The 21,144-nt window shown below is 39.0% G+C and overlaps 1 protein-coding gene and 1 pseudogene across 5 annotated transcripts in view; one reads left to right on the top strand and one right to left on the bottom strand.

Annotated features, from left to right (window-relative positions):
- Positions 1-21,144, bottom strand: part of LOC133747076 (zinc finger protein 260-like) — a 313,614-nt gene that overhangs the window by 75,594 nt on the left and 216,876 nt on the right. The gene's annotated exons all lie outside the window — the stretch shown is intronic.
- On the top strand, positions 4,422-5,299 carry LOC133776501 (forkhead box protein R1-like; annotated as a pseudogene).

Here is a 21,144-nt window from a genome sequence, read left to right as displayed (position 1 = left end):
TAAACATGTTCTTTTTCCCACTAATTCATGCAGTGTACAAATACATATTGAAAACCCACACTGTGTAAGACATTATTGTACTAGGCTCTGCAAATAAAACAAATTTTCTGTTCTTATTTGGATTAGAGTCTAGTGGAGAGGAAATTAAAATAAAATTAAACTCTGAATTTAGATGGATTTAGTAAGATAACAATTTAATGATCACATAATAAAATTCAATCCACACTGGGTCTAAGGAACATTTTCTTGACAATAACATGAGTACACTGAGACATAAAGGATTAAAACATAGCAGTTAAGAAAAGAATGAAGAGTATTCCAACCAGTGTATACCACATGCTGAAGCTCAGCTTAAATTTACTTGTAGCCAAGATGAAGTAAAAATTGTTCTTTAACTCCTTACATGAGACAATCAGACACTAAAGAGAAAACCAGCATTTATCACCGATGTTCATACTAAAAGGCCTGCGGCAAAGAACACAATATATGAAAGATAAAAGAAAAATAAAGTAAACTCTCAAATTCTGCAGCTCCTAGCAGAGAGATCCCATGGCCTGTCACAGGGAGAGGGAACTGAGGTAGAGTGTACAGACTCCCGCATTGATGTGATGAAGCTGGGTATTCTGGAACATCATGTCAGTGAGCTGTCATAGGGAAATCTGGAGAGGAACAGAGTAATGAGAAAGAACACTGGAGACATTTGGAGGGCCTTGTTTGGATGTTTGGTGAAGTAATAAACAGTGCATGCCCACCAAAAAAAAAAAATTAAGACTGTGGGTGTGACATCTATAAAGATTAGAGGAAATTCTTCCTTGTGCCCATAGAGAGCTGAGATTAAACATCCATTCTCAGCAGCCAGACTGAAAAACTCCCAAGTCATGGGACAATGATTAGAGTAATGAGAAAAGTTTTTGCCTTAGGACTAGGAATTTAGACATAGGCTGAGCATGGTTCTGATCCACACAACAAATCATGAAAGCAAGACTAGAAAAGATCAAGCTGTATTTAAGGTGCTTAACTGATCAAAAAGTAAATCTCAAAAATGATAAGTAGAAGTGTGGAAGATATTTTTTAAAACTATCTTAACACTCATAAATACATAAATTAAAGTGTCAGAAATTGTCACTGTACTGGATAGGCATTAATGTAAATTATATATCACAAAAAATGCATAAGTTTGTGACTGTGTCGATCTTTGATAACACTTCAAGTGAATAACAGATAGCCCGCCAAATGGAGACATAGGAAAGTTATGAAGGAAAAATGGCAATTTTTCCTAGACTTAAAGTATATTGTATTTTTATTGTATCACATATAATGTAGTATAGTTACTTCCAGATGGACTCTAATGAATTAAAATCATATACTATCATTGGTAAAGCAGCTGTATCATAGCAAAACAAAGAGTTGCAGTTAATAATTCCTCCTGAAATATATATACAACTAAATCATAAAATAATTTATTAATCTAAAATAAAGCAGAATTAAATAATAAACTGTGAAATTAAACCAGTTTGATGACAGATAAGGTGAACTACAATAATATGTAAGTACAATAACACTTAAAAACTGAAAAGTGAGGAACACAAGCCTTACCAAGGTTAATTTCATAGCCATACTCCCATAAGCAATTAAAAATTCATTTCAAAATTATGAGTTCAATTACCCAAGAAGATATGATTCTAAAGATTTATGCATCTAATAAAGTCAAATGCATGCTATACAATAAGATAGTTTAAAAATTTAGAAACATCATTTGAGATTCCAGTACTTGTCATTCAGCAAATGACAGAACAAGAAACAAGAAATTCAGTAAGAATATCCAATTCAAAACACTACTCTCAAGTAACCATAGAACACTTACCAAAGTAGATGTCATAGAGTATAAAACATACACTAATAAAAGGATAAAATCAAATGATATGTTATGCTCTATGAATACAAACCAATCAAATCAGAAAGAAATAACACAAACAGGAATCAGGAAAATATTCAAATATTTGGAAAGTAAGTAGCACACATGGCAATAAACTGAGTCCAAGAGCAAGCAGAGAGAAAGTATTTAACTGAATTGAATACAACATAAGAGAACTTGTTTAATGTAGCTATCAGGGCACATTAATGAAAAATTTTAGTGATAAATGCCTGTAGAAAGGGGTTCAGAAGCTTTTTTAAAGAAAAAACACAATGAAAAATTTTGAAGCCCCTGATATTAGTCTGAAATCGATGAACTTGATTTCCAACAACTAAAGACACTAGAAAAAGAGGAGCAACTTAAAGTCACAGCACCACATAGAGAGTGAAAATAAGTACCTGCTGTGATCTGAACGTACCATTTAAATGCTGAAACATAATCATGGATGGTGTTATTGCCTGATAAAGCTGTAAGGTGCTCAGGCGGGATCAGAGGCTTATAAAACAGACACAGTGAGTATCTTTACCCTTTATCCACCTGAGGATTCTGGGAAAAGCCATCTAGGAACCAGGAAGCAGACACTCAAGAGACCCTCAACCCTGTCAGGGCTGCGTCCTGAGACTCTTACTTTAAGATCCGTGGTGATTTCTTTGGTTTATAAGCTTCAAAGGCTAGGATAACTTCCTGTAGCCATCCCAATCAACTACAGCAACCAAGATACAATCAGTAAAATTTAGCCCCAGGAGCTGCAGCGCCTCCCTCAGGGACCCCAAGGCACCTCTGGCCTTAGCCACCTCAACCCTGGCACAGCTCCCCAACCTCTGTTCCAGGAGCAGGGTCACCAGTACCACTGAGGGGAACAAGGCCAGCCCCACAGGGAAAGAGGTGGAGCCTAGGGCTGTAGTCACTGCTGGGTACAGGGACCCGTGGCTGTGAGGGCCAAGTGGCTCCCTGAAGGACCATGTCCACCAAGGCCAGCGAGTGCACCTCTGGTGTACTTCTTGTTGCTATCAGAAGATTACCCACGTGTGATCTCCTGAACCTTGCTGGCTTGAGGCCTCAGCCCCACACATAACTCAGCTCACCCCTTGGCTGCCTAGAATTAATCTCAGCACCAAGCATGACCCACAGCACTGCACGGTGCAGGACATGGCAGTGAGCATGGCCTCAAGGTCATGAAGGTCAAAAAGCCGCACCACTGACCCTGAGCCAAGCAACCTAAATGTGCTTGTCTCTCTCAACGCCTGCACACCAGCCTGCTTTCATGACCAACTTCATTATGACAGAAGAAAAATGTCAGTAAAACTGGGAAAAAAATGGGAAAAGCCACTGTAACAAAACCATGTGTGGAAATAGTGAAGGTGATAAACATCTATCCACTCAGGTTGATCAAGAAAAAGTGAAAATGCACAAATTATGAATGAAGAAAAGAATGTGATATTAGTACAAATTCTTGAGATATTAATACAGATTTTCATGAAGAACCATGCTAACATAAATAAAGTAGACAAGTTCCTTGAAAGATAAACTCAGTCAAGAAGAACTTCACCACCTGTATTAACAAATATCTCTAAAGTAAAATACAGAGTTACAAATCTTCCTAGAAAGCATCACCTGGCCCAGATATCTACACTGATACATTCTTCCAATATTTTAGAAAGAAATTATGTAATTCTGCATGCTTTTCAAAAGATGAGGAAGAATACATCTGAACTACTCCTATAATGAATATTATCCTGAAAAACAAACACAGTGATTGAAAAAAATCAAATTTCCTCATGAGCAATAATGTAAAAATCCAACCAAATTTTGAAATAATTAAGATATTCTCATATAGGTGAATGTATGAGTGAACTGTGTTGTATCATTCAGAAAATAGTTTATTGCTAAAAGGAAATGAGCTAACAAATCATGAAAACACACAGAGGAATCTTTGGTGTATTACCAAGTAAAAGAAGTTGACGTGAACAATTATACGTGCTCATCACTATGTGACATTTCAGAATGGCACAATTATGAATCTAGTAAAAAGATTAGTTGTTGACAGGATTGTAGAGGGAAGAAATGGGTGACTAGGCAGATAAAATTTTAGAGTAATGAAATGCTGTATAATAAAATGGTGGACACACATTATTATAACTTTGCATGAATTCATAAAGTTTTCAATACAAAATCCTAGTGTCAATTATGGATTTGAGGTGTTAATGATGTAGCAAATGTAATCATAACAACTATACTACACTGGCCAGGTTCATATTAATAAGAGGAGTGACTATGCCACTGTGGCAGCAGATATTTTTGGAAAATCTCTTTACCTTCATCTTAATTTTAATATGAACCTGAGATATCGCTAAAGATAAAATGTATTAAAAATTTAGGACATCAGTCTCTCTTGGCTCCCTCTGTCCGCGGCTGGGCACGCCGCGCTCTCCTAAAGGTGGACCTCAAACTCCAGCAGCTCGACGTCTGGGCCAGCCTCCGTGGCCAGGTCCTGGGACTGCTGGACTGGGACATGGGGAACAAGGCCTTTCTGGCCTTCACATCGCACCTGCCTATGGCTGAGCAGAACCTTGCCAGGTACAGGCTTCAAATAGTGGAACCACCAAGGTTACCTTTGGAGAAGAAGCCCCGTGCTGACAGAGATGGTCCAGAGTTTGAGCCCAACCTGTGGATGTGGGTGAACCCCAACATCATGTACCCACCAGGAAAGCTGGAAGCCCAAGGGGCTAGAGAGAAGAAGGAACTGGCGGGCGCGGTCCCTCGCCCTCGACTGCCCTGCCATCAGGAAGATGCCAGCTGCCCAGAGGCTGCGGGGGCTGGGCACTGTCGCCTTCCTCCCCCGAGCAGTCTCCGTCGCCAAAGCACTTTTCGTCTTCCCCCAGTAGCTGGGAGCTCACGGAAGAGGAGGCCGAGGACAAGGATGACAGCTCCTGTGTGGCTCTCCTGTCCCCTTACCAAAGGGCCCCCCTCCAGAGCCGGAGGCTTCAGCAACCCAGCGGCCAGGAGGAAAGGCTCTGGCCCGGCCCCCTCTCAATTACTTCCACCTGATTGCCGTGGCGTTAAGAAACAGTTCCCCTCGTGGCCTCAACGTGCAGCAGATCTACAGTTTCACTCGACAACACTTTCCGTTTTTCCGAACGGCTCCGGAAGGCTGGAAGAACACCATCCGCCACAATCTGTGTTTCCGAGACAGCTTTGAGAAAATGCCGGTCAGTAAGCAGGCTGAGGTCAGCGCCTGGCCCTGCTCCTGCCTCTGGAAGTTGACTGAGGAGGGACGCCACCGCTTTGCCGAGGAGGCCCGCGCCCTGGCTGCCAACCAGCTGGAAAGTATCCAGCCAGTGCATGAGCCAATCAGATATGATGCCCTTCCTCTTTGACCTTTGATGCCGCAAAGCAAGTCCCCTGCCTTATTAAAGTTGCCCCCAGCAGCCTTGTGTGGATATGTGTGTGTGGTCTCTGAAGATGGGGTGAAGGGCAGAGGTGCAGTTCCAGCTCGGGGTGGGAAGCAGCCCACGCGTGCTCCCAAGGCAGTGGGGCAGCTGCTGGCATGCAGATGCCACGCTTGTCACGGAGGAGGAGAGTCCTCGCCCTTCGCCAGACCTGAGCGAGTGCCAATTTTCTGGGTTTTGAAGATAATCTTGGGAGATGCTGGCTTGTGGCAGGCAGCCCTGGGAGCACCACCTACTTGTTCAGCTAACATTGTTAAGCTGCTACTTAACGAACACATAGGGCTTCAGGGCCCTGGGACAGTTTCTGCTCTGCGCCCTGGTAGCTGTGACAGGGGTAAGGGCAGGTGCCAAGGCAGCGGAGGGGGGCAGTTTTAGGGAGAGGCTACCTTTGTTTGGAATTTTTCATCAGTAAAGGATAATATGAAGAAAAAGAATTTAGGACATCAAATTCAATAAATAAGCTAAATAAATGACTAAACAAATGGGATACATTCCAGGAATGCAGGGCTTGTTTAACACTAACACCATGATTAATTTTATTATGGTATTAATAATATGAAAGAGAAAAACTGCAGGGTTACTGTTATTTCACTCCTATTGGGGATGCCGGACACCCTGGTCCAGGACTCTCTCTCAGTATAGAAATAAAGGGCTGAGTCCAGGAGTGTGCAAAGCAAAAGTGAATTTACTGTGTAGAAAGGAGTACAGACTCCCGAGATAGAGGAGGGGCTCAAAGCTGGGAGTCCATTATCAGAGGAGTGAGCCTGTTTTTGAGTTTTCAGTTTTATCCTTTACCGTTATCCATGGGGTGTTTTTGTTTTGTTTTGTTTTGTTTTGTGGGGGACAGGCAGAGGTTCCTGTTTTAGGACTGCACCCTCTACTTGGGTCTACATTTGGCTGGACCCTTGGCCTGTATTCCAAAGGGCAGAACATCTTTGGCCTACATTGTGTCATATGGTTGCTAGGCAAGGGGTCTTTATTTAAGGTTCTGAACACACGAGCTTTTTGGTGAAAAAATTTTCTGTGGCTGAGGTAGGTGGGACTTGGCTCATGTGGGCCATCAGCATTAAATACCTCATCCTGTTTCATGGCCTGAACATGCAGGTGAGTGTCTGTGAGATGGGGTAACTTCAGTCAGAGTAAAGGTGAGTCTCAAGATGGAATCTGAGTTCCTGTCACTGTTTTCTGCCCTTCCCAAGGCCTGAGGCAGCTTTCCTAGTCTATCCATGGCTGGGTAGGGGTGTCCAGTCCCTATAACTCCTCAGTGGATAGAGGCATTTGGCAAACTTAACAATATTTCCTGACTTCGCAAATCTCAGGAAACTTAAAATACAAGAGAACTTCATCAGCATAAGAAAGAGCATGGATAACAAACTCCAGAAAACATAATTAATGACAGAAATTAAAATACTTTACCTTTAATATCAGAAACAAGATAATAATTTGTTTTCACTACTGTTATTCAACATTGTAGTTAAGATTCTAGTCGGTATGCTGAGGCAATAAAAATAAATAAAAGCAGTCAAGTTGAAAGGAAGAAGTGAGGATCTCTATTCACAACAATGACCACAAAATAGGGGGGCAAATTCTCCATCTTCATACTCTCACTTGTAGGCCAGCTTTAGGCTTCAGTAATAAAGTTTTATTGGAACACAGATATGCTCATTAATTTATTTTTTTATGGATGCTTTAATACTAAAGTGATAAAAAGTTGTCACAAAAATTGTATTGTTACAAATGAGAAACATTTACTATCATTAGTAAGACAGTAGTTTAAGAGAGGAAACAACTGACAACCTTTGGTCTATACAAAAATTCTGATGCATAAGCCAAAATTGTAATGAGCAACAAGTGAGTTTAGTAAAACTAGAAGATACAAAATCAATACAGAAAAATTAAATACATTTCTATATACCAGCAATAGAAATCAAAATTTTAGAATCACCACTATTTCATTTAAAATATAAAATATACATCTGATGAAATATTGACAGACCTACAAAAACAACTTAATATTCATATGAAATTAAATATTTCTAAGTGGGAAGAGACATTTTAATAAAAAAAAATCTCAGGATTTATCTTAACATTACTTTATAGACTCAACAAAATCTCAATCCCCTTCCCAGCAAGCAATCTGATTATTTTTTAAAATAACATGCTGATATACACTCATGGGAAACTAACCCTGAAAAAAATAATAAAATTGGAGAGATGACTACAAGAATTATAAATTTATACTAATCTAAAGTGTGACAGAAAAATGGAACACAAAAGAAGATCCATAAAAGATCAAAACACAGTAAACACGTTTTCTACAGAGTCGCAATTGCAATGCAGGGGAGAAAGTATAGTCTTTTCAATTATGGTGCTGGCACAATATGATATTAATTTCCAAAAGAAATTTCCACTAACAAACATATAAAAAATTCATGACATATCTAACTGCAGTATGAAAACTATAATACTTGCAGGAAAAAAATCATAGAAGATTTTTGTGAGTTTAGGTTAAGCAAAGATTTCCTAGATATGACAAAAAATATAATCTATAATTGAACAAAAAGGATAAATTACCCCAGCACACAGGGTCTTTGTGATTTTTATTTTTATTTTCCTAATGACTAGTGATCCTGAATTTTATGTCTGTTGGCCATTTTTATTTCTTCCTTTGAAAAATGCTTGTTCATGCAATTTGTCCATTTTTTAACTAGAGTGTGTTTTGTTGTTAAATTTCTTGAGCTCCTTATGTATTCTGGATATTAATCCATTATTGGATGCATATTTTGCAAATATTTTCTCCCATTCTGTTGATTACCTCTTCATTTTGTTGTTTCATTTTTTGTACAACAACTTCTCGCGTGATATAATTTCATTTGCTTCTGGGCTCTTACCCTAGAATTCTTTGCCTAGGCCAATGTGTTATAGACTTTCTTCTATGTTTTTCTCTAGTAATGTGATGTTTTGGGTATCAGGTTAGATGCTTGATCCATTGTGAGTTGGATCAAACTGGTTTCAAACTTCAGCATGTGAAAATCCAACTTTCCAAATACCCTTGTAGAAGAGGCTGAATTCATTTTTAAAATATTATTTACTTACTTTCTTATTTATTTATTTATTTAAAAGGCAGAGATACAGAGAGAAAAAGAGAGAGAGAGACACACACACAGAGAGAGAGAGAGAGAGAGAGAGACAGAGAGATATCTACTGATTCTCTCCCCAAATTGCTTGGCTGCAACTGCCAGGGCTGGGACAGATCAAAGCCAGGAGCCTGGAGGCTCTTCCCAGTCTTCCACATGGGTGCAAGGGCCTAACGTGCATTAGCACAAAGGTGATTGGAAGTTAAACAGCTGGGGCTTGAATCGGCATCCATATGGGATGCATAAACTGCAAGTGAAGGCGTAACCTTCTATGCCACACACGCAGTGCCAGCCCTGAAGAGACTGAATTCTACCAAACTTTAAAGGAAGGAACAATCCACACCCTTATTCAAAACAATTGAAAGGGATAGAATCAATCCAAATCCATTCTTTGAGACCAGCATTACCCTAATTACAAAATCAGATAGATGCAATAAAAAAGAACTATACACCAATATCCCTAGTGGATCCTGATGCAAAAATTCTCAATAAAATAGTATCAAATAGGCCAGCGCCGTGGCTCAACAGGCTAATCCTCGGCCTTGCAGTGCTGGCACACGGGGTTCTAGTCCCGGTTGGGGTGCCGGATTCTATCCCGGTTGCCCCTCTTCCAGGCCAGCTCTCAGCTAGGCAGCGGAGGATGGCCCAAGTCCTTGGGCCCTGCACCCACATTGGAGGCCAGGAGAAGCACCTGGCTCCTGGCTTCAGATCAGTGTGATGTGCCAGCTGCAGAGGCCATTGGAGGGTGAACCAATGGCAAAAAGGAAGACCTTTCTCTCTGTCTCTCTCTCTCACTATCCACTCTGCCTCTCAGAAAAAAAAAAAAAAGTATCAAATAGAGTCCAGCAATACATCAACAAGATTATCTACCCAAGGTAGAATTTATTCCAGGGATGCAGATTTACATATGTAAATCAATAAATGTGTTATTTAAAATCAACAAAATGAAAGATAAAGCCATATGATTATCTCAATAGATGCAGATAAACATTTGACAAAATATGACATCCTTTCATGATAAAAATCTTTAAAAATTGGGTATAGAAGAAACACACCTTGACACAATCAAAGCAATATATGACTAAACCACAGGCAGCATCATATTGAATGGGGAAAAGCTGGGATAAATTCCACTAAATCTGGAGCCATTTTCACCATTATTTTCAATATACTTCTGGAAGCTTTAGAGACATTAGGCAAGAAAAAAAATCAAAGTGATAAGGAGGAAGTACAATAATTCCTGTTTGCAGTTGATATAATTCTTTATATAGAGAAACCAAAAGACTATTAGAAGGGCTGGCAGTGTGGCGTATCAGGTAAAGCCACTACCCACAGTGCTGGCATCCCAGATGGGCTCCGGTTCGAGTCTTGGCTGTTCCACTTCCAATCCAGCTCTCTACTATCGCCTGGAAAAGCAGTAAAAGACAGCCCAAGTCTTTGGGCCCCTGTACCCATATGGGAGGTCCGGAAGAATCTCTGGCTACAGGATCAGTGCAGTTCTGGCTGTTGCAGCAATCTGGGGGAAGGAACCAGTGGATGGAAAACACCCCCTCCCTGCCTTTGCCTCTCTGTAACTCTGCTTTTCAAATAAATAGATACATATTTTTAAAAAGACCATCAGAACTCATAATAAAGTTAAGAATATTTGCAGGATATAAAATCAGAAAAATTGACATTGTTGTTATACACCAACAATGCTCTGGATGAGAAAGAACTTGTGAGTTCAGGCCCATTCACAATAACTAAAAAAATAAAATACATTCAGATAAATTTAACCAAGAATGTGAAAGATTTTACAATGAAAATTACAAAACCTTAATTAAAGAAATGAAAGACAGAGCCAGTGCTGTCATGTGGTAGGTTAATCCTCTGCCTGTAGTGCCGGCATCCCTTATGGGTTCCCATTCTAGTCTCGGCTGCTCTACTTCCAATCCAACTTTTTGCTATGACCTAGGAAAGCAGTAGAAGGTGGCCCAAATGTTTGGGCCCCTGCACTGACGTGGTAGACCTGGAAGAAGCTCTGGCTCCTGGCTTCAGATCAGCACAGCTCTGGCTGTTGTGGCCATTTAGAGACTGAACCAGCAGATGAAAGACCTCTCTCTGTCTCTCCCTCTCATTATTTGTAAATCTACATCCCAAATAAATAAATATAGTCTTAAAAAAATAAAAAGAAATAAAAGACACAAAAATCGGGAAAATCTCACATGTTCATGGATTGGAAAAATTAATATCATCAAAATATCATACTACCCCAAATAATTGATAGATTCAAAACAATCCCAATCAAGACACCAAGGACATTCTTCACAATTATAGAAAACATGATCCTAAAATTCATATGGAAAAATAGAAGACTCCAAATGCTTAAAGCAATCTTAAATAAAAATGAAGCTTGCGGCATCACAATACCAGATTTCAAGGCATAATAGAGGGTTGTTATTATTAAAACAGCCTGGTCTGGAACAAAAATAGACATGTTGACCATTGAGACAGAATAGAAACCCCAGACATGAACTCACATATTGGCAACCAACTAATATTTGACAAGGGAAATAAAATCACTCTCTAGACAGAAAGATATTTTGAAAAACAAAAGAGGAAGCTATTTTGGAGAAGAATGTTGTGTTCAGAACAATACTACTGACAGGTTACATAAAATGACATTGAAGAAATGACCTCTAATTTTATAGAAATAAGTGTTAACCTGGAGAGAACAAGCTTTGACAGGATCCTGGGATTGGAAATTACTGGAATGCATTAAGGAGTAAAGGGAAGTGCTATTTAAGGCAGTGAGTAAAGGTATTATTGCTGAGTCACATAGTCATACATGATCAAATTTTTCTTCATCTGTGTTTTCTAATCCTTAAATAATATTTATGAATTATATTTGCAACAGTTCAAAGTTTTTTTTTGTTTTTTTGTTTTGTTTTGTTTTTTTACAGGCAGAGTGGACAGTAAGAGAGAGACAGAGAGAAAGGTCTTCCCTCTAGCCCTTGGTTCACCCTCCAATGGCCGCCGCGGTAGGCGCACTGAAGCCGGCGCACCGCGCTGATCTGATGGCAGGAGCCAGGTGCTTATCCTGGTCTCCCATGGGGTGCAGGGCCCAAGGACTTGGGCCATCCTCCACTGCACTCCCTGGCCACAGCAGAGAGCTGGCCTGGAAGAGGGGCAACCGGGACAGGATCGGTGCCCCGACCGGGACTAGAACCCGGTGTGCCGGTGCCGCAAGGCGGAGGATTAGCCTAGTGAGCTGCGGCGCTGGCAACAGTTCACAGTTTTTAAACTGTGAAATGAATATGTAGCACTAAAAGGCAGACCAAGGCACTAAATGATACATTTCTAAAATTAGAGAATAAAAGGACCTCTTGACAATTCCCATATATGTATTATGTGTACTAGTTATCATTTTGTTTAGACTTCTAATACCACAGACAGACTGAAAAATCTCTAAGGCTCGGTACACATCATATAATTCTATGTTAGTCAAAGATAAAAGTTCTTAATCATAACAAATTTTGAATTATTTATAAAATAAGAGGAAAATGTAGAAAGTAACCTTATTTTGTAATTAAAGCTTTGAAATTTTATTTCAACTCCCTCTTGAAAAATGCTGTGTTTCACACATTGTTGTCTTTAAAATGGGTAATGGCAGGCATGCACGATATTCTGAACAGGAAGATTAACTGCATTAATAATCCCTGTGGGCCAAATCCAGCTCCTCACTGCTTTTGTAAATAAAGTTTTGTTGGAATACAACGACATCTACTTACTTACAGCCTATACATATTTTAAGCAACAACAGAGATATTATGGTTCATAAAGCATAAGGTTTTACTTTCTGGCTCTTTACAAAAAGGTGTGCCAGAACTAGGCTTAGAAGATCAAAGATCCTTTGATATGTTTTAAAAGGTTTTATCCATCATTCAGAAATGTTACAGACTATGTAACATTGTATGCAATCCCTCAACAACAGTCACAATAATTTGAGTGTCTATCATTTGAGCATTAATGTACTGGGAGCCAAACCCAAAAATCTCATGATTAGTCACTTTTTACAAACAGATCAGAAAGCCAGAATAGCATGGGGCTTTTCTTTGCACATCAACAGATATCTCAAATATTAACTAAATTTATTAAGATGTGTCATCAAACCAAAGGCTTTAAATATGCGGTAATGGTGTAATAATCAGTATACTATAGATCTATCCTCATTTTGAAAATGAATGCATACTACATTATTTTATTGATTGGCTATTAGACTACCTCCAACTTTATGATTTTGCAGTGTCCTTAATGTTCTTAGTTACACATGAAATATATGTAAGAAATATTTTAAGCAATGTAGGCTTTTTATATTACATATATTGTCCCATTATGTTATATATAATACATTATAAATGGCTTTAACATAGATGTGAATGTTAATGCATAATATTTCTTATTTTCTTTAGGATCAAATTCGAGGGAAATAGTTACAAGGTAAAAAGGATGATATATTTCAAATTTGAGCATATCTTACTAATGCACCCATTTAATTTACCAACAGTGTATGAGAATAAACTTCTTCATGTTTGTCAACCCAGTTATTGTTTTGCAATAAAGCATGATCATTATGACCAATATCATTATCAATATGAAAAAATGATAACTGATTAATAACTAATTTTTGGTCATCTGTATGTTTTTATTAAAGTTTATTTGTTTATTTGAAAGATACAGAGAGAGAGAGAGGGAGAGACAGAGAGAGAGAGCTTCCACCCACTTTTTCACTCCTCTGATGGCTGCACTGGTTAGAGCTGGGCCTGGCTGAAGCTAGGAGCCAAGATCTTTAGAATGAGTGGCTGCCACATGGGTGGCAGGGGCCCAATCACTGGAATCATCTTTTACTGTTTTCCTTAGCCATTATCAAGGAGCTGAATCAGAAGTGGAGTAGTCAGGGGGTAGGGGATATGGCATAAGAGGTTATGTCTCCGCCTGCATGACTGGCATTTCATATGGGCACCAGTTCAATTCCTGGCTGCTTCACTTCCTATCCAGTTCTCTGCTGATGACCAGAAAAAGCAATGAAAGATGGCCCATGTGCTTGGGCCCCTGCACACACTTGGGAGACACAGAGGAAGATCTTAGATCCTAGCTTGGGATCATTCCAATTCTGACCATTGTGGCCATTTGGGGAATGAACCAGTGGACAAAAGACCTCTTTCTCTGTAACTCTGCATCTTAAATAAATAAATGAATCTTTAAAAATACGTAGAAAAAAGAACTGGGGCAGCTAGGATACAAACTGGCACCCATATGCATTGCAGATATCATAGATGGTGGCTTTGCTATGCCACTAAGTTGACCTCTCCTTTATGTTTTTTTTTTTAACAATTTAAACCTCTTTAACTTGTGAACTTCATAGTACAAACTACAAACGTCTTTAGATGTTTTCACATGTTTGTTCTGGCTTAACTTGCAGCTTGTATGTAGCACATTTTAATTCTTAAAACTTGAGAGCCATAATGAAATAGATCTGCTATGACCTTTTTTATGAAATGAATTTTTCATTCCATAAACTGCACATTTTTCAGGATTTTTACAACTGTTGTTAACCTGTTTATATTTTCATAGTATGAAATCATTGGTGTTCAATATTTGCTTTGCTTGAGTTCAAAACTAAATATTTGGAGAAAGAAAATTTATTATGGCAAATTAGATACAGTTTTTATGCTTGAGATATTTATGTGTGTTATGTGTATTCAAAATAGTACAGCTTCAAGCCTCCTGCTTTTGAAGCAGTGTATGGTGAACACTTGAGAGAGACTATTAAGTGTTTGAATGTGTATTTTAATATAAGTATGTAACTTCCATTTCACTCCATGTTGCTAAGTGATAATTCACATGTGTGGTTATCCTACTAATAGTGGGCTTTATAATTCTTTGAACCATTCATAAATAATAAATTTGTACTGCTCCATATTAGTAATGCTTACTTCTCTTATAGTTACCCCTGTTTTGTAAACACCAAACACATAAACTAACTGTTCTCTTGTTGCTTTAATTTTACATACTTATGTAACATTTGATGCATACAAAAGGGTACAATTGATATATTGAGATATAAAGCACAAGTTAGCACTCTGAACCCATCACTTGAGATCAGCACTGTATTTGCTTCAGCCAACTACTTGTTCTTTTATTATATATAATATGTATATACATATATAAAATATAATTCATGTATATAAATTATGTGTGTAAATATATGTGTATAAATATGCCATATATATGCATATAAGTATATTTATGTAATATATATAAAACCTCATTGCATTGGGGAAAAAATTTCTTACTGGCATTGATTTCCTGTTTATTTCCCTTCTGAAAGGGATCTCAGTATTTATCCATTCCTCTCTTTATTGGCCCTTACAAGGAGCAATGTATTTGTAAAGCAAAAGCTGCATTCTCACCTGAAAACATAAAATGAAGCATGAAAGGAATCTTTCCTGTAATGGAAACAAGTCTGGGAGACATCTGCTGGAAAGGAATGAAAAGCACAAGTGAGTTCCATCTCTTACAGAATATGGTGGTTTTACCACTTGAAATGCTCAGTTTTCATGAACTTACAATGTCAGCAGCAAACAAATGAGAACATCAGCCACAACACCCATTTTATATTATATCGATTTATGTGGGATGGAAACTTCAAAGTGTATTTTTGTCAAAACAATATTGCTACCAAAATTATTCTTAAACATCTAAAAATGAAACCATCTAAAATCTTGAATTGTGTGTTTAAAATAAATATTTGGGTGAATTTTTACAAACTGCATTTCAGTTACTCTGGGCAAGTATAATAAATCCCTGTAATTCCATAGCACATGGTTTCAGATCAACGCAAAACCAGAAAATTAAACAGCCATGTACACATCAGTAAATCCATTCAAGAAAATGGCCAGGCAAGGAGCAGGGAGGCATCAGGATTCTGTCTTGCAACACAGACTTCAGCACATAGGAAAATCTGTAGGCAGGGTCTGGCAAGATGAGGCATCCCCCAGCTGCAGGGACCTGCTGGGAGGCCCAGATACCTCAGCCAACTCCAAGAGTCTTCAGATCTAATCTCAGAGCCTGGACCACACTGCTGACCTTGGTGCCTCAGCTCCAGCCTCGAGGTGGCTGGCCCACAAGGTGGCTGACAGTCCAGGGTGCGTCCTGTGTTCCCCAGGCCAACCCACCTCCCAAAGCCAATGCACCAATGAAGCCCAACCCTGCATTGGGCTTCACTTTGATGTGGCCAAGAGGAGAGGGCCTCTGTGCACCCAGCACCACCCAGAAGGTGAAAATCTCAGAGCCACTTTGCAGATCCACCTCTAATCATGGCTTTGCTGCCAAGATCCACAGGCGGTGGCCAGAAACCACAAACCTGACCAGAGACACAAATGCACTCTGACTCAAGCCCTGGAGCTGGGTAGAGGGCAAGGAGAGGAACCTCTGAGCGCTGCTGGCCATGCTGCCCAAGCTGCCCATGCTACAGTGGAACTGGGCAGGCAGCCCCTGGGTGCCGTGACTACATGAGAGGCAGGGAAGAAGCAGTGGTGCTACACCCTGCTGGTCATGAGCTGGACATGGCCACGGGGCAGCTGAAGGAGCCACTAGTCAGAGAGCTCTGCGATACCTGGTGAGAGTTCCAGAACCAGAGCTCCTGACCCCTCTTCCAGGCTGATAATGGTGATGAGTGCACCAGGCTCTGGAGGCTGAGGGCTGCCAGTCTGAGTGTGGTGCCGCCAGCAGTGGGGCTTCTGAGTGTCCTTCCCTCCGTCAGCCAAAGACTCAAGGAGAAAGCATTCTCACTCATGCATGTTGTCCTATTTTCTTTTTCCCTGCCCCAAGCAGAGGTGCGGGCTGCTCTCTTCACTTCCCAAGCTGGGGATCACCCAGCGTGCAATGTGGCTCATGATCATCAATGAATCACTGAATGGTTTTCTTATGGAAAAGCTGCAGGAGCCCAAGGAGAAGCAGATAGGCTGCTGTTGTCTGGAGGAAACCCTGCCAAGGCATCCCAGGGAGGAAGGTGGAGGAGCACCTGGAGTGGGGAGTAAGGAATGGGGTGCAGGGTCAGCGGCCTTTGGGAGAGTAAACAGGGATCCCCACACTTGGCCTAGTTGCAGAGTCCCTTTCCTGAGTCCTGGGCCCCAGAGAAGCCCTCACATCCTGCAGGCCTCCAAGACCACTCAGCATCCAGGCTCCTCCATGAGCCATGGAAAGTGTCATGGGGTCTGACTCTGATCCCATCACTTGCTATGTCTGGAGCAGGCCACAAAGGGAGGGGCCTATGGTTCCCAGAATGCACACAATCTGTGACATCCTCTGTCCAGGCAGTTGTCCCACCCTTCTTTGGGAACTTTGACCTAATACCAATCCAGTATGGCTGCTGATAGAAGTAAAGTATGTGTCCTTTCTTCCTAGTATGGATTCAGATCTGATTAAATCAACGCAATTTAATTGCTAGAATATTTAATTTTAGATACTTAAAATTTTTGATTGATTACACAAGAATTGGATATAGATTTTTTTTGAAACCAATTTTTGGTAACAGAATGATGGCAGAAATTTTGTTCATATATTTTCAATAAATGAATTTTAAAAATTAAAATGGGTACATTTAATCTTTCAAAATGGGATTATTTTGTATCTCTTATGGAATTGGTATAACTCTATTTAGATTTAAATATATCTGAGGGTTACTTATTTTTTTTTTACAGGCAGAGTTAGACATTAAGAAAGAGAGACAGAGAGAAAGGTCTTCCTTCCATTGGTTCACCCCCCAAATGGCCACTATGGCCGGCGCTGTGCCAATCTGAAGTCAGAAGCCTGGAGCCTCCTCCTGGCCTCCTACATGGGTGCAGAGCCCAAGCACTTGGGCCATCCTCCACTGCCTTCCCAGGCCACAGCAGAGCTGGACTGGAAGAGGAACAACCAGGACTAGAACCTGGTGCCCATATGGGATGCCAGTGCAGCAGATGGAGGGTTAACCAAGTGAGCCATGGCGCCGGCCCCTCAGATGCCATTTTTAAGTACTCTTCAGATTATTGCAAGTTTTTAAGTAATTTCCATATTTCTATAGACATATATATTGACAGTTTTTGACACTTCATATTGCTTTTGTAGAGGAAAGGATTTTTCAGATAATCATGGTACCTAATTTCTAATTATTCCTCACTCCTTCATTTAAAAAATAATTTTCCACTTCATTTTTTGTTTCATCTTAAGCTATTACCCTTTTTTTCTGCCTTTTATTGTTTTTATTATTTTCCTATCTATTTATGTTATTATTTTGAGCTTGGATCGGAACATATTTTTAGGTTATTAATGACACTTAGAACCAGGAATATTGATTTTAAATTAAAAATCATCTAAGAATTTTTAAAGTACTATTAGATAATGAATTTTAAGAAAGCTAAAGCCTTCCACCAAATATACATATTGTGCGTGTGTGTGTGTGTATGTATGCTGACATTTGACTTTTCATTCTAGTTTGAAATGTGTTCCTCTAATAATGGGAAATTGTAAACAAATCAGTCACTGTAGTAGCCTTCCAGATTAATGTGATTACCAATAGTGTTGGCATTGCATAGTTTCAGTGTGAGCCACAGCATTTCAGAGTTTTTTTCAGCTTTTTACCTAAGAGGTAGAAATATTTTCATGTTATTACTGCTTATCAAAGTTGCCATTCCAGCCTTTAGAATATAATCATAAATCTCTGTTATATTGTCATTACTGTGACCTTTCTTTACTGGGTATAATGTTATAAAGTAATATGATGCTTGCTTTCATTCTTTTTAGGATTTCAAAAGGTAGATTTGGCTTGTCATGTTCTTGCGGTAGCTGATCATCTTCCTATATCTTGGTTGAAAGAAATATCAGAGTTGGCATTAACTGAAAAATTCAAATATTTTTAAACTAAAAGATTAGTATGCTTCAGGGATAGCTGTTTTATTGATTTCATGATGTCACCATAGTAAAATATACCTTGTTTTAAACACAAAAAAATCAAAAGCCTTTCAATGATGTCATGCCATCATTTGCTAGCACATCATAATCTCAGAAATATATGAAAAGTACACATCTTAGATGGAAAATGTTAATATGTATTGAAATGTCATGAAACTTTGAATAATAAGAATGATGTAACATTTATGGGGATTTTAAGCTTGAGTCTTAGAAAGTGGAATGTTTTTGCTTGTTCTGAGTTTGGCTATAACTCTGGTTTTAATTATCCATGTTCTATTGTTTGCTGGAGTTCATATGTAATTCTTTCATTAATATATGTCAACAAACCATGCTTTTTTCCCCCAAACCTTTCTCTACTCATTGTTTCCATTAGTTTCATGCCTATTCTTTATGATCAATTTTTTTTCACTGATCCAGCTTTACTCTGTAGGTCATATTTCCCCCACTTTTATACTCTCAGTGTCACTATGCTAGTTGTAGTAACAATTTTCCATCCCTTTTGTGTGTTGTCACAGTAATTCTTAAATAGTATTTCTCTCTTCTGATTTCTAAAAAAATTAATTGTCTTCTCTGTTTAAATATTTTAATCATTTATGTTATACAAAAGTTAAAATTCCTTAAAATTCCATGAGGCTTTTTATTTTCTAATTTTATATTTGCCCTATTTCATTGTTATTTCAGGAACTGTGAAGAGAGTGCATGGTGATTTTTTTCAAATTATTATTTTCTGGGATTTTTTTTTTATTGGGGGCACTATTCTAATAACCTCATCTACACACAAATGCTTCCCAAAGGTTCTGCTCCCTCATACTCTCATACTGGGATCAGGGCCTCAGCACATGAATTTAGAGTGGAGACACAAACTTTCAATCCATCACACCTTCCTTCTGATTAAAGTGTTTTCCTGTGATTTCTTTGATATAGCACACTCTTTTGTACTTTATAGGAAAAAGTTTATTTAGCTCACAGTTCATACTTTCTTTCTTTTTTTTTTTATTAAACTTTTATTTAATGAATATAAATTTCCAAAGTACAGCTTATGGGTTACAATGGCTTCCCCCTCCCAAAACTTCCCTCCCACACACAACCCTCCCCTTTCCCGCTCCCTCTCCCCTTCCAATCACATCATGATTCATTTTCAATTCTCTTTATATACAAAAGATCAGTTTAGTATATATGAGGTAACGATTTCAACAGTTTGCCCCCTTATAGCAACACAAAGTGAAAAAAAATACTGTTGGAATACTAGTTATAGCATTAAATAAGAGTGTGCAGCACATTAAAGGCAGAGATCCTACATATTTTTTTAAAAAAATTAATTAATTTTCTATGCCATTTCCAATTTAACACCAGTTTTTTTTTTCATTTCCAATTATCTTTATATACAGAAGATCGATTCAGTATATAATTAGTAAAGATCTCATCAGTTTGTACCCACGCAGAAACACAAAGTGTAAAAATACTGTTTCAGTACTAGTTATAGCATCACTGCACATTAGACAACACATTAAGGACAGATCCCACATGGGATGTAAGTACACAGTGACTCCTGTTGCTGACTTAACAATTTGACACTCCTGTTCATGGCGTCAGTAATCTCCCTAGGCTCTAGTCATGAGTTGCCAGGGCTATGGAAGCCTTTAGGGTTCGCTGACTTTGATCTTATTCCGATAGGGTCACAGTCAAAGTGGAAGTTCTCTCCTCCCTTCAGAGAAAGGTACCTCCTTCTTTGATGGCCCCGTTCTTTTCACTGGGATCTCACTAACAAAGATCTTTCATTTAGGTCTTCTTCTTTTTTTCTTTTCCATGGTATCTTGGCTTTCCATGCCTACAATACTCTCATGGGCTCTTCAGCCAGGTCCGAATGCCTTAAGGGCTGATTCTGAGGCCAGAGTGTTGTTTAGGACATCTGCCATTCTATGAGTCTGCTGTGTATCCCACTTCCCATGCTGGATCTTTCTCTCCCTTTTTGATTCTATCAGTTAGTATTAGCAGACATTTGTCTTGTTTGTGTGATCCCTTTGATTCTTAGACCTATCAGAGCCATCAATTGTGAACTTAATTGATCACTTGGACTAGTGAGATGGCATTGGTACATGCCACCTTGATGGGATTGTATTGGAATCCCCTGGCACATTTCTAACTCCATCATTTGGGGCAAGACTGATTGTGCATGTCCCAAATTGTGCATCTCCTCTCTCTCTTTTTCCACTCTGAAATTTAACAGGGATCACTTTTCAGTTAAAATTTAAACACCTAAGAATAATTGTGTGTTAATTAGAGTTCAACCAATAGTACTATAACAACAACAACAACAAAAAATACTAAAAAGGATAAAGTATTACACTGTACATCTAGAGTCAGGACAAAAGCTGATCAGGTCATTGTTTCTTATAGTGTCCATTTCACTTCAACAGGTTTCCCCTTTGGTGTTCAGTTGTCGCCGATCAGGGAAAACAAATGGTATTTGTCTCTTTGGGACTGGCTTAATTCACTCAGCATGATGCTTTCCAGATCCTTCCATCTTGTTGCAAATGACTGGGTTTCATTGTTCCTTACTGCTGTATAGTATTCTATGGAGTACATGTCCCATAATTTCTTTATCCAGTCTACTGTTGATGGGCATTTGGGTTGGTTCCAGGTCTTAGCT

This window comes from Lepus europaeus, chromosome 18 (assembly GCF_033115175.1).
Source record: "Lepus europaeus isolate LE1 chromosome 18, mLepTim1.pri, whole genome shotgun sequence".
Lineage (NCBI taxonomy): Eukaryota > Metazoa > Chordata > Mammalia > Lagomorpha > Leporidae > Lepus > Lepus europaeus.
This window is presented reverse-complemented; position numbering and strand designations above follow the sequence as displayed.